Below are 4,794 nucleotides of genomic sequence, written 5' to 3'. Positions count from 1 at the left end.
GTGGTGGTGGTGGTGGTGGTGGTGGTAGGTGCCATAGAGTTGGTTCTGAGCCCTAGCCACCCCATGTACACAGCATGACACACTGCCCGGTCCTGTGCCATGCGCACGGTGCTTCCTATGCCTCAGCCCTGTATTGCAGTCACCGTGTCACTCCACGTTGTTGAGGGTGAGAGGGCTATCTCTAAGCCCTGTCATGGAGTCAGCTCAGACTTGCAGCAGCCCCAGAGAGGAGTGCAGAGGCTGTACTTCTTGGTGAACACCAGGTCTCCTAGGGAACAGGAAGGGCAGGAACAGGTCATTAGAAATGGTTACTATGGTCCTTTCACCTCTGTCACAGGAGTAGCGCAACTGCACGTACATTGTAGGGCTTATTTCCTGTTTGGTTTCAGGCTGCATCCCTTGATGAGAAATTATATATATATATATATATATTCCATTGTGCAAGCTCTGATTCTATTCCCTAAAACAAGACAAAACCCAAACTCATTGCCATCAAATCAATGCCAGCTCATTATGACTCTACAGGACAGGGTAGAACTGCCCCTGGGAGTTTCTGAGACTCTGGCTTTATGGGAGTAGAAAGCCCTGTCGTTCTCCTGAGGAGCGGCTGGTGGTTTTGAACTGCTAAATCTTGCAGTTAGCAGCCCAATGCGTCACCGTTCTGTCACCAGGGCGCCTCTGCCCAGCACTCATTTAATTGTGTAAGTCTCCCCAGCCCCAAACTGGAAATCCTTGATCAGAAGGTTTGATCTTTCAGCAATAAATTATTTTCCACAATCCTTTCAGCAACTTTCTTCACCAAGTCATGCTTCTGAATTAGGTCATTTGGTTTATAGTTCTTAGCTCATTAAATATTAAAGACAAAACCATCTCATTAAGTGGAATCTTTAATTGAGTGACTATGTATTTCTTGGAGTTACTGATACAAAATACTTTCCTATATGTTTGCTTGCAGCTTTAAGAAACAAAGGATTCCAGGGGTCCCAAATAGTTAAGTGCTCAGGTACTCTCTGGTGGTTCAAACACATCCAGTAGCTTAACGGACAGACATAGACCCTGCTGTGAAGGTCACACGGCCTGGAGACCCCAAGGGGCTGTTGTCCTCTGTACATATGGGGTTGAAATGGACTTGACAGCAACTGACAATGCCAACAGTCAGGAACAAAATCTTCGTTTCCAAAATAGATCAGCAACATAAAACTCTAATCTTTTCAATTTTACCCATTCCAATCTTTTTGCTTTCTTACCTGTGATTTGCTTCACTTAGATGTCTTAGACCTAAGAAACAAATTTTCAATTTTTCCCTCTTCCTTAAAGTGCAAAACCTTTCAAAACCAATAGTTTACAAATTTGAGTGCACTTCCGAATCATCTGGGATGCTTGTGCAAAATGCAGATGAGGGGACCTCTCCTGATTCGGTGTGCTGAGGGCAAAACTTTGATAAACATCGCTGTGAGAATAGGGGGATGTTACATAATCCCAATCTTATCGAAGCATAAAATAAGCTCCCTTGAATATTTGGAACATGTGCGTTTTATTATTTTAGTATTTTCTCAAGTTCTCACTACTTCAAAGGGACGTTTCATAACCGATCTGGAGAAGACTGAAGCTCGCTGTTGAAAGAAGAACAAGTCGGGGGCCATGGGCTATTGAAAGCCCGATGGTCTGGTAACAGCTCACTGATCTCTGGACTGTTTGTGAGTGTGTGTTTGGCCACTGGCTTATTATTTGTCTTCCTTTCTAGGATTTCAACCAGATCATGGAAATAAATTGCTGTCTAACAATTGCTTTGTACTTTAACATGTACAAAGAATAGCAGGAGGCCGACACTTTTGAACTAGTCTAGCTTTTTATTAAGAAATTATTGTTTTTATTACATATGAAGGTTGTAAAATACAATCTCAACTAATCCCATTTTTTCTTTCCTTATTGTCCTAGATTAGTTATCAGATTTGGTTGCAAACAAATGATGACATCATTATGGCTATGTCTATATTACTCACTCTTGAGCAAAATTATGCTGTATTAGTATATATTTATGATTTATGACTTTACTTCTTTTCTTGAATGATTATTCAAAAAATATGATTCTTCTGTTGAATGATTATGACCTACCGAATAAACCACTTGGATTTACACCATGGTATCAGGGTCTGCAACCTAAAATAGTACCACAGATAAAGATAGATTACAGCGGATTTTCAAGATAGGATTCCAGGATTCAGATAATTGGCCACAATGCAATAATTACCATATGCTGCTAATCAATGCGTTGTCTTACTGAAATGGTTGACCATTAGTAGATTTGGATGTAATACAGATGGGAGGGTGTCATGGCGTAGGCAGCATTCAGCTGACTTGTCGCGGTGTTGTTAGGTGTCAGTGAGTTGGCTCTAACTCATATGACCCTGGATACAACAGAAGGAAACACTGCCTTGTCCTCACAATGATCATTATGTTTCAGGCCTTTGTTACAGCACGGTCTCAATCCATCTCCTTGAGGGTCTTCTTCTTCTTTTTCCTGGACTCTCAACCAAGCACAATGTCCTTTGGTAGGGATTGGTTCCCTTCTGACAATATGTCCAAAGTACTCGAGCGAGACAAAGCTCAACATTCTCATTTCTAGGCAGCACTCTAGCTGTACTTCCTCCAAGATAGATTTGTTTGTTCTTCCGTCAGCCTGTGGTATTTTCAGTATTCTTTGCCGACACCTTAATTAAAATGCATCAATTCTTCCATGGTCTTTCTTTTACAATGTCCAATTTTCTCATGCATATAAAGCAGTTGAAAATACCATGGTTTGGGTCAGTTGTACCTTACTCTTCAAATTAGCATCTTTGCCTTTCAGCACTCTAAAGAGGTCTTATGCAGCAGATTTTCCCTGTGCAGTACATCATTTGATCTCTTGACTGCTACTTCCAGGAGCATTGATTGTGGATCCAATCAAGACAAAGTCCTTGACCACTCCCTTCTTCGTTCATCATGAGGTTGTCTATTGGTCCACTTGTGAGGACGTTTGCTTGTTTTACATTGAGTTGTAATCCATATTGAAGGCTGCAGCCTGGGGTCATCATCGGTAAGTGCTTCAAGTCCTCTTGGCTTTCAGTTTTTAATAAGTTTCTTTTTTTCAGAAATAGTTGGTTATTCTTAAGTGTGCGTACCCCCCTCATGTGATTATTCTCCTTATAGACCCATTGGAGTGAGTTAATTTCTGAAACTTGAGCCATTGGAGTGAGTTAATTTCCAAGCCTGAAGCGTGATCAGGGACCATAACCTTGTGGGTTCCACCAAGCCCTATCTGACCAGTGACCCTTGTGATTCTTAATCATTGTGAGTCTGTTCCACATTTTTCTTACACGCTACCCAGGACCTTCTTACCGATCCCTCTCAGGGTGGTTGGCAGTGGTAGCCAGTCGTCATCTAGTTCTTCTGTTCTCTGGGTTGTGGAGACTGATATGAAAGCCCATTAGAGGAACTGGTTCCACGCACCATTGGTTTTCTCCACTCTTCTTTCCCTAGACAGGGAGAAACCAACAGTTACACCTAGATAGCTGTTCACAATCCTTTATGACATCTCTCACAACTTACCAAAGTAGGATATAGACTTGTCTCTGTGGAGTGTGTTATGCCCATTGACTGTGCTGGCCCCTGAGGCCATGGTGCTAAGCCTCCTGCCCTAGCAACTGGTTCTCTTGGGGTATTTGATTCTTTAAGTTTTCTTAACTTTGCTCCTGGTATAATTTACCATGGGTGTATTTTCAGCTTAGATAAATCCACATGTAGAACTGTCCTGCCCAACCCATGCGTCTGGATTCCTCCCATACGCACAGGGCACCATCGTGGCAGGATTGCGCATATAACAGTGTTCGTGTAGATGACAGCTTTTAACTCTTACACTCTTCCCAATGTCTTCCCTTGCCTACATCACTCTTTGCTGACCACCCTCTCATTGCACATGGCCTTCCCCTTTCACTCGGGTTAATATGTGCCTCCTCTTGCAAAGAGTTACAGTCTCAGAAACCCCCAGGAGCAGTTTTACTCTGATCTAGAGGGTCGCTGTGAGTGGGAGTTGACGCCCTGACAGGGAGTGAGTTCCCTATAGTGAGTTTCTCTGTGTCCCCCTGCCACCCGGGTAACCATCCAAGAATGTTTCCTAGTGTGACAACCTTTTCTCGACAAGTGATCTTTGATAATACTTGTCCGTTTGTGACTTGTTTCATTCAACATGATAACCCGAGATTCACCCATAGTATGAGGGGTTTCTCAGATCCCTTGTTATGCTTTAACATTGTGCAGTATTATGTGCCATCGTTTATCGATTTTTTCCAATAAAGGTTATATTAGGTTTTGAACTTTCCAAGGTGAAGCAATGGCTGGTGTCTCATCTGTGTCTGCCGTGGAAATACCACAAGCTTTGGGCATCTCCTGGGGTCCTCACAGCCCCTACTGCCTGGTTGCCATTCTGGCCTTGACTCTGCTGTTAGCGAATCACCTCTACTGGGAACCATTTCCTTAGAAGAATCTTAGAGAAGAGCCTCCACGGATCTTTTCCATCAGGTCAGTCCCTTCCCCATGCCAGTCCCATAAACACTTAGTATTTGGGGTGAAAGGAGAAACTCTGGGTTCCTCATTGTTAGCCACTGGGCCCTCTTGTTTGAAAGAAAATCCGTTTTAACATGTCCAACTCTCTGAGTATTTTGACCCCTTTCTCAGTATTCTGCCAAAATCACCTTATTTCCAGTAAGCCATGGTTGGTTCTAAGTAATGAAGCAGACAAGAAATGTGATAGTCTAG

This window comes from Echinops telfairi, unplaced genomic scaffold, assembly GCF_000313985.2.
Source record: "Echinops telfairi isolate 266 unplaced genomic scaffold, ASM31398v2 ScPeMD7_7469;HRSCAF=8507_1, whole genome shotgun sequence".
NCBI classification, from domain to species: Eukaryota; Metazoa; Chordata; class Mammalia; order Afrosoricida; family Tenrecidae; genus Echinops; species Echinops telfairi.
This window is presented reverse-complemented; position numbering follows the sequence as displayed.